Below are 12,729 nucleotides of genomic sequence, written 5' to 3' on the forward strand. Positions count from 1 at the left end.
ATGTTTCTCCCAGATTGTTTTTCTAACCTTCAAAATATTTTGCAATGAATTTGTAATTGGCAGGGTCTGTGCGTAGTTTAAAGGTTTGAAGTGTTTCAAGTCCGTTAGTTTTACATTATAAAGAACATGTATTAATTGAAAAATCATTGAAGAGGAAATTCTAGTATCTTTTGCTGTTCTGTTAAGTGATACTGATCAATTGTAAAAGGGACTTGTACTCTCATGTTAACTTGGTCTGGCAAAGAATATAGCCATCCTTATGGCCTGTGGTATTAAGAGATACATGGTTTTGGATACAGAAATAAGTATAGCTGATTTCATCCGTGGCTGTATTTAGAAATTACTGGAAAAGAAGAAAAAATTGAGTAAACCCACCATCCTTCTCTTTTGTTGAATAAAGTTACTTGAACTGAACTGGCTTGCAAATAAATTCATCATCTTACTAAATTGTTATGGCTGGTCATCTGTTTGCATTCTCTTACTGACTTAATTACAAAAACTTCACAAATCTTTTGTCAAGATCTTTGTTAAGGGAACACTTCAATAGTGACAGAATTTCTATATAAATGTAAAAGTGAATGCTTCTTAATGAAATTCTGCCTCTGTGAGTCACACTTTATAAGTAATGCCAGAGAGGGAAGAGTAGGGAACTGCCCAGCTAAACTTCTTTTAACCTGTGCCTCTTTTGTAATCAAATAATGGTAGTCAGGGTTTCCAAAGAGATGAGGGTTTGAAAAGTGAGCATGCCAGCTAATAGCTGTGGTAGCAGGCTGAGGGCCACGGAACAATGCCGGCGCAGCGGCCTCTCGGTGCGTCTCTGGTGTGTCTGTGCCGCGGAGCTCAATAGTGAATGCGCAGCATTGTTCAGCTGGGAAGAGTCTCGGGGCGCTGGGGATGGCAGGGCAGACCGAGGGAAACTGATTTTCAACTTGCAGCCTCCTTGTCAGAGGGCTGGGAGAAGCCTGGGGGCAGTTGGCCGTTCCTCAGGGCTGCTCTGCTCTGCCAGCTTCGTGCTGGTCTGTGCGGGTCCCCTGCGGGGATCCACCGCTCAGCAGTGTGCCCGTGGGACAGCATGGAAGAGAGGGGAAGGATCTTTTCCCCCTTGTGATGCGTTTAATGTTTGATTAAGTGAAAGCTTCCCCGAGGGAAGTTGGAAGACGGCATTTGAATTTAAGGAAAAGCGTAGACGTAACAGAAGTTATTTTATTGAGGATTTACACCTTAATGGTCTGAATTTGGTCATAGGTTTTGGAAGAAGAGAAATGTTTAACTGTGTGGGGGTTTGGATGTTTCTTAAATAAAGAGACTCTAGATAAGTCATGAGAATGGCTCTTAGAATTACCTGGTAAGTTCCCATGTGTGTAGGCCACGAAATTGAGAAAGCTTTGATGTTCTCTCTATAAACAGGAATAACAAAAAGAATTGGGGTTTAGAATGGCTTGTTAGTTCTTGCAGTTCCACCACAGAGTTAATACATCCTCCCCTTCTCAGCCCCCCACCCTCACCTGTTTTAGACCACAAAATTGGCCTTTGTGGCCAAGCTTCTCCAAGTCCAGTCTGTGTATTTTGGATTTGAGAATTTGATTTGGATTCTGGCTCTAATATTTTAAAAAGGAAGGCTTTGCTACTTCTTTCTCATAGAAAACAAGCAAGTGGATAACCCAGACTAGGAAAGTGGTGGGACTGAATGTCCCTATCTGGAAGAAATATAAAATGCAAAGGAAAAATCTGAGAAAAGTAACTGCTTTAGCTGTACTAACTGGATTTAAATAGGAGTCTAAGTTTTTGTTTTCCCTGTCTGTGATCTAAACACTGAGAAGATTCATCTGAGTTGTTTACTAAATACCAATGGGTTTAGATGTTGTTTATTGTAGTTAACAAGAACTCTGAAAGCTGGCCTATATAGAAGTGCTTGAAGGCTGCAAAAAAGAAGTAGAATGGTACTGGCTATAAAAGCCAAAAAAGCAGAAAGATAGTAGCAGACTGTTGTTATCTGATGTCTTTTCATGAATGTTTTAAATTTCAGCTACCTTGCTGTGAACCACAAATTGGTACGTTTTTAAGAGGTTTCATGCCCCTCTCTTGTTTGTATTTGTCAAGGCTTTTTTTTTCCCTCCAGATTGACAAAAAATTGCATAATAAATCCAATGGTCAGAAGAAATCTGAAGATCCCTTTTTTACTAACTTTCTTTGTATGGTGTTACATGTCTATAAAATTCAATGGATATACCCCTGAATAGGAATGTTAGAGAGTTTTGGTACTTTGAAGTCAATAGGATTATTTTTCTGTAGCTGTTAGTAAAGAAGGCACAGGGATTCTGCAATATATATAGCTTTAATAAAATGACTGTCTGGTTCAAATTAAGCTTTTTATTGCTCTGATAAGAAAGCACAGAGAAAGCCTTATGACTCAGGAAGTCAGTTGCTGTGAATTATGCACCAAATGTTCTCTGTAACCAAGTCTGGGCCTCTAATCTGTTTGCTTCTTGCCCTGTGGCTTCTGAAGTGTGATTGTTGTCACTGTTAATCTTGAATTCTGATATGTCAATAAGTGTTGCAGGCATTAACACCATCTCCATATGGGTGCAGAGGCTGCACTGCTCTGTACACTGACATTGCAGAGATTTCCATCTCAATTCATGCTTTGCTTCTTGAATACAAAAACTCTAAGGAAGGTATTGCTTGTTGGGATAGGAGTTTTGCACTCAATGGTTTGTCTTCATGAAATAACAGCAAAGAAGTAGTAGGAGGTATTGCAGATGCTGCAGAAGGGCCTTAAAGCAACTCTGAAAGCATTGTGAAGGCTTCTTCATCACAAACCTGGATCTGTTGGAGTGGCTTTCATAGACAAGCCTGAAAAGCTGACAAGGCAGGGAAGGGAAGGGGAGGGAATGACAAGGAAGGGAAGTTTCATTTTCATGGAGCACTGTATTTTCTCTGTATTGCAACAGGCAAGGACATTGAGAGGAAAGGTGTAAAACATGATTCCCATAATTTAAAAATGCAGATGTTCTCCCCATGCTGCAAGGGGTAATTTGGAAGGAGCAAATCAAGGTAAACAGCAGTCCTGATGAGATAGGGTCATCAGTAGAAAATAAAAAATTAAGAACTGGGATGGCTACGTTTTTAAGGATCTGTTGTTTGTGGCAGCAACAAGACACCTTTGATTTTTCTGCTGTGACCAGTTATTTCTCTGCCATTTAGCAGTCTTAGTCTACTTGACCTTATTTATGTAAAATTCCACACTTAGCTGTAGAAGCAATACAGTGAAAAGACATTGTATATGTTAAACTCCTTTAAACCTGAACATCTGCTTGGTTTCTTTTTATTTCTTTTCATTTAAAGGTTTGTGAGATGTCAAAATACTGATTATTGTATTTTGTAAAAATCTACTGCAGTCATTTATTAAATCCAGAGTCCTTTAACTGTCATTGTGTATGTCCCTATTGAACTGGGATTTTGAAAGAGCTGTTAGCTGACTGTTGTAATGCCACCTTAAAAATAAGACCTAATGTTCCCTTTTAGGAGGATGAGCACAAGAAAACAACTGACTTGAAATGCCAGAGCCAGTCTGTGGTGCAGCCAGACCACCAATATGTCTTAGTTCCAACCTGTGTAGAATTTAAGGATTCTTCTCTCCAAGACGCAGACATGAATAGTGCTTTCTACAGCTTACATTTTTATTCAAGAGAGGAAACACAGAAGAAAGTTTTCATTTCATTGTAAATGTGAACATCTGTTAGGAGGAGCCTGCTGTTACTATTTCAGTTCTGTTTCAAAATCCTGGTTGCTTCCTGAGGTGCAGAGGAGGTTCCAGTAAGTGGCTTTAGTTGGAAACCAAATGGGAGAGATCATTTAGCTGTATTTAAAGAAAACCATCAATTATTTAAAGCTTCTGAAACTCACTTCTATTTGGCATCTAACATTGTCTGCTGTATCAGAGAAGTGGCTTTTATAAAATATGTTTTGCTTCATGCAGGATTTTCACTTGAGAGATTTGCGAGTCAACAGAGACTTTGGAGGCAGAAGCAAACAAAAAACTGTTAAAATTAGTTTAAAAGAACTAATCTATTTGTGCTAGACACTGTAGTTACAATTGAAATTGAAAGAGGTGAGTTGTAAAAGAATGTCTTCTTTAGAGTCACACAATTAAGTTTTTCATGGGAACTAGTAAGAATGATTCATCAATGCTACGTTTCCTTCTGAAACTGTGTCTCACTCTCTAAAGTTTCTTTTACCTGCTTTAAAGTGAGAGAGAGTCTTTTAGTCTTAAAAACTTCCCAATGTTCTTGGTAAAGCAACAAACGTTGTGTGCTATGTTGGCTGAACCAAGACCTTCTGTGTGCTCATGCTGCAGTGGGCTTTGAAAAATTGTGAACTTCAGTAGCAGCTTTAGGCTGCTTAGATGAAGTTGAAAATAGTAATGTGTTATATATTGGCCTGACAGGACATTTGCCCAGAGCAGTAGATTAGTCCAGGAAGAAGTAAAAACCAAATGTGGTGTCCAAGCACAATTATTTAGAAAACAATTGAACTGTGCCTTTTTAAAATTCTTTTTAAAGAGGAGAAAAGCCAGCCTTCAAAATTGACAAGGAGATGCAAAACAATTCTTCTAAAAGGCCTATAAATGGACGATTGGATCCATATGCTCTGTTTGTGTTGCAGTACATCAGCAGCATGTGATGGCTTGTTCCTTTTGTTAGGTGTCTCTGCAGCACTGTGTACAGATTAAATAGCTACTGCATTGCAGAGAGTTATTAATACATTACATTGCACTTCCAGGGAAGATGTCACTGTGTCCTTTAGCCTGAATGTACCTTGTGGTTGAGTTAGGGGTGATTTTTTAAAAAAAATTTTTACTGAGGATAACTTATTTTTGAATAAATTCTTAGCCAGCTGGGAACTATAAAATAACGTCATTCTTAACATCTATAAACTTCACTTATTGTTGAAGTTTAGAAAAATCAAAGCCTTGTTCCAAAATAAGAACAGGTCACCCTTCTCAAATCTTAATCCTGATACACTAAAAATGTGATCTTATGCCACTGTACATACAATAGAAGGAAGCAGGAGATGGGGCAGAGAAAAGTATGCAACTCCTAAAATATAATGCAGATAAACAAAATGCATGAAATATCAGAAAATGAGAAGTGGGGCCAACCCATTGTTTTTCTGACCCATCTGTGTACTGTTCCATTTGTGATGCACATCAGTAAAACAAGAGGCTTTTTGCTTTCCAGTCTTCTGCCCTGACAGCTCTCAGAGCTGTGCATGTTTAAAGTGATGGAGGTTGAGCAGTTGTTCTTGGGGAAATTCTTACGTGTGGGGGAAAATTCTGCTGATTTATACATGGGGATGAAAGGGAGAGCTAAGGTCAGGTGTGGGTGTGCAGAGATGAAAGACCAAGACAGAGCAAAGTAATGATCTCAGCTCTGTTTCCCTCTTCCTCTACCCCCAGGAGTGCTCGTGAGAGCTCCCTGTGCCGGTTCAGACTGAACCAGCTGAAGCTCATGCTGCAGAGCTGCAGCCCCTGATTTTACCCAGCCCACTGAAACAGATGTAGGGCACTTTCTGTCATTGAGACTTCAGAGTTCAGGAGCTTTGTCACCACTAAATGATGAAGCTGCTTATATTACTTGTATTTCTTAGGACTTCACAGAATTGACCAAGTAGTGCTCTATGTCTGGTTAATGCTCTACAGGTCTGTCCAGGAATTAGTTCAAACCTCTGACTCGGAGGTGATAGAAGCTTTGTAGGCAAGGTGGGCACAAGGTGTGAGGAAGCAGAGGTCCAGAGGAGTAAATCATTAGCTCCTGCCAGAAATATGTGTGCATGTGGAACATTGCAAATGTATGGTATATTTGCCATATTAAAGTGATTTGAGTAGCTGGGTGCTGCACTGTAGATGTAATGAAAATTTTGGCACCAGTGTTGTCCTTGCTGTGCCTTTGAGTGTGTCCAGGACTTACAGATGCCACAGTGAGTGGCAGCTCACTGTAAAGTATTTTGCACAGGTCTTGCAAAAAGGTCTTTTAATGTAAATATGTAAGTATTAAAAAAATCCTCAGAAGTTGTGGGAGAATCCAGAGAATACAGGAGGGAGCATATCTCAGTGATCTGTGATGTCAACATGGCAGGCTGTAAACACCTGATCTCTTAGCCTGGGTAAAAGGACTTTCACCCCAAGAGTGCTGATGTTCAGATCAAAGTGTTTCACAGCTTTGCCAATGGTCTCAAGGCTTCCTTTTCTACCTCCAGTTTCCTGCTGTAAGGCATTGTTCAAGGACTGTGCTCTTTAGGAATACTCTGAATGAAGCTGAGTCTGTGCCATGTGCAAGGACATAGGTAGTGGATTTCAAGTATAATTTTAAAGATAGAATGCCTCTTTGTGGGCTACATTTCAGCATGCAGCTGTGAGAGCACACCTGGAAAGTGGTGCCAGTAGCTGGGAGCTCTTCTGACTTCTTTTGCCTCCCAGCTCCAAGATGGAAATGCCACCACACCCTCTGCAGGCAAAGGAGATGTCAGCTTTCTCATGGGTTAGCAGGTTAGCACCAGCCTATATCCTTTTTTCTTATTTTCTGTTTTTCATCTTTTCTTTTCTCCTGCTTCTCCTCTCACTGTCTCCTCTCCTTTCATTTTTTTCCTTTTTTTTCTCTTTTTCCTTTTACTTGTCTTCGCTGTGATTTAGCACAGAACACTTGATGGTATGGTTTTCACATTTTCTTCTGAAATTAATTTCTTTTGCCCTGAAAAAAACCCAAAACCACTGAAGCTTAGCAAGCACTCTGCAAAAGCCTGTTCCTGTTTATGTTAGGGCAGAATAAGATCCAGAATGCTTCTATTTCCCAGCATCGTCCTATTATATTGCAAGTTCATGGAAGTTTCTAACGTAAACACAGAAATTTCACAGTAACAGCAAGTGATTTATTTGCTTTACATGCTTATCAATATTGTCTACAAATCAAGCAAACAAATGCTGTGGAAGTGGGGGCTCTATTTGATGTTTTCTCTGTGTTGTGCCTGGAAAAATGGAAGTTAGTGGGTGTTGCTCAGTGAAGTGTGCATTTTAAAGTTACCCACGGCGATGCCCATTGTCCTGTCCCTGAATTGCATGATGTCATATGTCATTTAAAGCTTGTAGTGATGCCGAAGGCTGTCAGTGCACTGGGAAAAAAGCGACGAGAAAGTTGTGAATCAGGTTTCTGTAAAGCCTTTGTGTTTAGGGTTTTGATAGATAAAAGCTGACTCATGCAATATTTCTGGCGAAGGAGCTGTACAGACTAGTAAGAGCTTCTCATTTTACCTGAGTGCCCAATGAGCTAATTCGGGAGCAGCTGAAGTCAGAGCCCGCGCCTCTCTCCCCTCTGCCGCACAGGTAGGTCCTGGGCTCTTCCTTCATTCGGGGAGGACTGGAAAAGAGAGAGGACTTGTTCAGCCCGGGTGTGAGGAGCCAGAGACATTCCTCAGCGGTGAGATACTGTCGCAGAGGATTTTCCCTTGCAATAATGTTCTCGGGTATTGGCGTGCTGGGTTGTGACAGAGGCTATTCTGCTTTACGTACTGCAGGCAGTGGGGGTGGGGGGACCGCAGTTGGACTGAGAGAAGCACATTAGTTGGTGACTCTTTTCCCTCGTTGTGAGATTTCTAATAAATGGGGTTCCTCAAAGTTCACTTAAAATACTTGGCAGAGGATCGTTTGTGACAGTCCAGGCTAGAAATCTAATCCTGCAAATATTGCAGCTCTCTAGTGTGCTGTTTTTCACAGAGGGTGTTAGTTTTAGAACTGGTATGTATTCATATACAAAATTTAGTGATTAAAAATCTGCTGACCTTCACTTGGACAGGATTCAGAGCAGAAGATAGGGAGTGTGTTTAAGATCATTTGGGATTGTTAGTGGATGGATTTTAATCTTTCTCAGGAAGCTGGAGAGTGTTTTTGTTTCTCAGTTCCAATGTTGCATTTTGGATTTGATACTGAATGTAGAAATTGTTCTCAACTAGTTTGCTTAATTGTATCCACAGTATGAATGCTTTATTTGAAATACGAAGATATCTCAGGGCAAAAAACCAGGAAAGATATTTCTTGTAGTCTCATTGCTTTTTGGTAGCTAAACTCCAGAGGTTGTGAGGACTGTAATTTCTGGTAATGTTGACTTTGTAGATAACACCTGAGGTGCTCTTTTTCTTGCCAGGAGAAAGGCAACAACAATGCTAATCATGAATATAAATTAACTTTGGAGTTTTTACTTATGCAGTATGTCGTAAAATTTCATGTGCAGTAAACAACTTGGAGGAATAAACACGTATATTTAGATAGGACTTGGATAACTTTAAGTCACTTTTATATTTTAAGACAAAGCACTTTATCTCTCATTGTATACTAATGTTCTAGCATAGCCAAAGCTGCAGAGATAATGGAAACCCATTTATCATTACTATGAATATAATTACAGGAAGGAGGTTTTTGTTAAAGAAAAGCAAGTGATAGAAGAAGGTTATGCATTTTTGGTGAGAACTTGTTTATGACTGCACAGTGAAAACCCGAGACTTGCCAAGCTGGTTGTTTTGCATGTGCCTTCAGCCCCGTAACTAATATTAGAGTTGCCTGTTGGGATGAAACAGTAGTATTCCTTGCCCTTGCATGTCTGTGGAGCAAGGGACGTGTCATTGTTCTTGCTGGGGAGCACTCTGGGGTCGTGCCATTCCAGTGTGTGTGTGACACAGGAGCAGGGAGCTTTGCAGGGGCTGGGAAGGGGGAGAGAGTAACTGAATTAATGCAAAGGCACAAACAAGAAATGACCTTGTTTGGGGAGCACGTTTCCTTATGAGTAGGGACAAGTAGTAATTATCCTCCTTTCAGTGCTGAACTAACAAGTAATTACTGTTATTCCTTAATTAAAGTATGCAAATTGAAGATTTTTTTTTTCTCCCCAGACTGAGTTAAATACCGTTATTCACAACTGACAAAAGTTCTCAATATTATTTTGGTTCATCCTTGAAAAGGTTCAGTAACCAAAAGAAAGCCTAACAAAAAAAGCAGTGAACCACGCCAGACATGGGTCAGGGTATAGAGGACTTGCTCAGAGTGTGTGCCTCTGTGGGCTCTGGGGGTACCTACAATTTCACACAGTATTTGCAGACTGAGTTTTGATGTATGCACCTACCTGCTGGTGCTGCTGCTGAAACTGGGAGGTTGGGGTGGACTGGGCTTGTAAATCAGTCCCACGGGGTATGGGACAAAGTACTTGCTTTTTATAGTAAGTTTCTATGAAAGACAGAAATTTGCAAGAGGTTACAGGGTTTGCAAAGGCACTGGGTCAGTTATGATTCATAGAGAGCAATCCTGGGGAAGGCTGTTTATTCTCTCTTTACTCTCATTAATTCATTGGTGAATTTCTCACCAGGCATTTGCTACAGACCTTAGGTAGCTGGTGCGAGGGTGAAGTTACTTAGTGGTACAACTGCAGAGTAAAACTACTCTTCAGAGTTCTGAAAAGCCAAATACAGATGCTGACAAGAGAAAAGAGGATAAGCATGTGGCTGTGGCAGTGAACTCCATTCAACTGCTCTCTGTCCTGATGCCCTTGTGACTGCAGAAATCATCTAAAAACTCTTCCTAATTTTAACAGCAAGGGTAATTGTAGAGGTTATTTTCCTACCTAAGTGTTTTAAGATGATCAAGTCCAACTGTTAGCCCAGTGGTTATGCCAATTCCACCACTAAACCATGTCACCAAGTGTCACATCTACACATCCTTTTAATACCTCCAGGGATGGTGACTCCACCATTTTTCCCTGTGTACCCTCTTCCAGTGCAGTTGTGGTGGTACCACAGTCATTGGTTTTTCTGGGTCTGAATTGAGGGCACTTGAGACAGTAATTCTTGTACAGCCCATTTGGTAAAGAAATATTTCCTAGTATCCAATATAAACCTCCCCTGGTACAACTTGAGGCTGTTTCCTCTTGTTCTAATATTTGTTATTTGGGAGGAAAGGCCAAACCCCATCTGGCTACAACTTCCTTTTAGGGAGGTAGTTATAGAGAGCAATAAGGTCTCCCCTGAACCTCCTTTTGTATTCATACCCTCACCTCTTTCAGATGCTCCTCATAAGATTTGTGCTCCAGACCCTTCCCAGCTCTGTTGCCCTTGTCTGGACACACTCCAGCACCTCAGTGTCTTTCTTTCAGTGAGGGGCCCAAAACTGAATGCAGGATTTGAGGTGTGGCCTCACCAGTGCCAATTACAATGTTCAGATGGGTTTCTGAAGACAAACTTGTGAAGCCTTGGAAGATTGACAGATCCAGTGTTACTGGGAAGGGCTATAGGTTTTTCCCAGCTCCCTATACCTGAGGCAGGAACTGAGAGCTGGGCAGAAGCAGGGTGTGCCCCCAAGCCCTGATTTCCATGAGCAGGGTGTTTGGTGTAGCACTTGCCAGCTGAGGGAAGGGAGCTGCTTCCTGGTTCCGTGCCATGCTGAAATCCCCACTCTGCTGTGCCCTGCCTTTCTTCCAGGTGTGCCAGCTGCCCAGGTGCCTACCTGCTGCTCTGCAGGAACCATCACAGTGCACCCTGAGAAACATATTTTACTGGTTGGAGACACGGTGCACAAAATTGTAACAGAACTCTCTACAGAGAAGCCAAATGACAATTTATATCCGCCTGGGAAAGGAGTAAAAATGAAGTAAAAAGTAACTTTTCAGATTAAGAGTCAGGATGAGGCTCTGAGGACACAACAGACCAAGTAGAAAATAGCTAGTTTGGTGTAATTTATGTAGAAACATACAGGTATAGCAATTTGTATAAAAAATAGAGGAACTTGGATCAACCATATTGCATGCAATTAATTAGCCATGCCTTGCAGTTGCCTGGGGTTTGCCAAGGTCACTGGGGATGCAGGTGTTAAAGAGCAAGCCCATTTTTACTATTCCAACTAATCCTCAGCTTTTTTAGAAAGCAATGACACTGTCATTAAACAAGAGAATAAGTGGATTTAATTTGGTTTTCTAAAACATGTTAGGTTCTCCTAATGCTTCTGGCTACAAGTGTGTCCTATGTAAAACTACCTTACCATTTTTTCTGACTCCACTGTCATTGATGTGAACTGTATTTTGCTTCTATTTTTTATATTACTGAAAATTTTTGTGAAGCTACTTTTTATAATATTACAAAAATTCTTCTTTTTGTGAAGCATTTTTGTAATACTACTATTAATTCCTTTGCATTATTACCTGAGAGGCAGACCATATGTCAATGAAACAGGAAGAAAAGAATGTGAGGTAATGGAATTTCATAAGACTTTTACCTTTACTTCCCTTCTAAATGTAGCTAATCAGGTGTTTCTTTGTCATGTAATTTTAGTAAAATACCTTGAAGTAACTTACCGGAAGTGCTGCTCCTGTTATCTTGTTTATCCTGCACATTTTTCAAGGGGGCATTTTTCGTTCAGCAGTGTTGTGCTTTCTAACTTGAATGTGAAAAATGATCCAAAGCTGATAACGAAAATACATTCTTTCTTATCACCAGTAATAGCAACGCACACATCATTTTCTGTACCCACATAGAAACAAGAGAATTTCAATTTTCTCTTTTATTTCTTCTGCATTTTTCTGTTTTAATTTTCCCCGATTTTATTGCTTTATATCTTATTTTTGAATTGGTACTTGATGTGATTTTTTCAAAAAGGGTATGAAAATATGCTTCTGTGCTTCAAAACTAGAAGAAACTGGCACAAAGAAAGGCTATAGATTTTCAGACTACAAGATAAAACCAGAGGTACAGACCTTCTGAATTAGGTTTTTAATCTCATGGCCAATTTCTAACCCTTGTACTGAGCAAATTACTCTCAGTGTTAATTCTTTGCAACACCTTGAGGGCAATACTTCTTCTTAATAGAAAGCTAATCCCATCATGACTGAAATGGTTTTAGTAATACTCATATACAAATGAAATCTTATGCATTCAAGATAGGCCAAATAAATCGAAACATTCTTCTCTGGTATTTTATTTCTGCTTGTTTTGGATTTATTTTGAAAAATGGGAGAGTTGCTTTCAGCTTTGTATGAAATCCTCCCCCTGCTCTGACAGCTGCAGGAGCTGTGTGTCGGGGAGGTTTCTGCTTGTAATTGCACAGCAAGTCTGACTCAGTTCAAGAAGGGCCACCTTAAAGGTTGGGCGGGTTTGATTTGCAGCTTTATGGTTTCTTTACTGAAACTGCTGTCAAGAGCTGTAATTACTTGTATGAATTTTTGAAAAGTTGTCACTGGACTAAAATAAGGACTAAGCTACTGTTCTGTGGGTAGCTTCAGTATTGCTTTTCTTCCTAAATTGTTGCAAGTTTCCCTTTTTTCACAGGACAGGCATTATGAAATTCCATGAGTTTGTGGAAAGATTCTTTTGGGGATGACACTTCTTACTGAAACAGAACTTTGAAGTATTGAATTTACCTGCAGCTACTTTTGCTGATTCTTATGCTGTATTACACACAACTTGGCCAGAGACAAATCTGCATTGCATCGTGGACAGTGTCCTGCAGGGCAGTTTGGCAAGGAAAATAAAGCAGAATTGAAATGCCAACAGGAAGACAGACATCTTATTTTGTTGTTGCAATGATCTGAAAAACAGCTTAGGGTCAGTTCAGCAGGGGGTAATATTCTGGCTTGAGCAGAACAGTTTTAGAATTACTTATTTTTCCCAATAGAAAACTGAATTATTTGGCAGCATTCTTTC

The 12,729-nt window shown here is 40.2% G+C and overlaps 1 protein-coding gene across 4 annotated transcripts in view; it reads left to right on the forward strand.

Moving 5' to 3' along the window:
• Positions 1 to 12,729, forward strand: part of PLEKHG1 (pleckstrin homology and RhoGEF domain containing G1) — a 125,291-nt gene that overhangs the window by 65,821 nt on the left and 46,741 nt on the right. The window lies entirely within an intron of this gene.

The sequence above is a fragment of the Agelaius phoeniceus genome, chromosome 3 (genome assembly GCF_051311805.1).
Source record: "Agelaius phoeniceus isolate bAgePho1 chromosome 3, bAgePho1.hap1, whole genome shotgun sequence".
In the NCBI taxonomy this organism is placed as follows: domain Eukaryota; kingdom Metazoa; phylum Chordata; class Aves; order Passeriformes; family Icteridae; genus Agelaius; species Agelaius phoeniceus.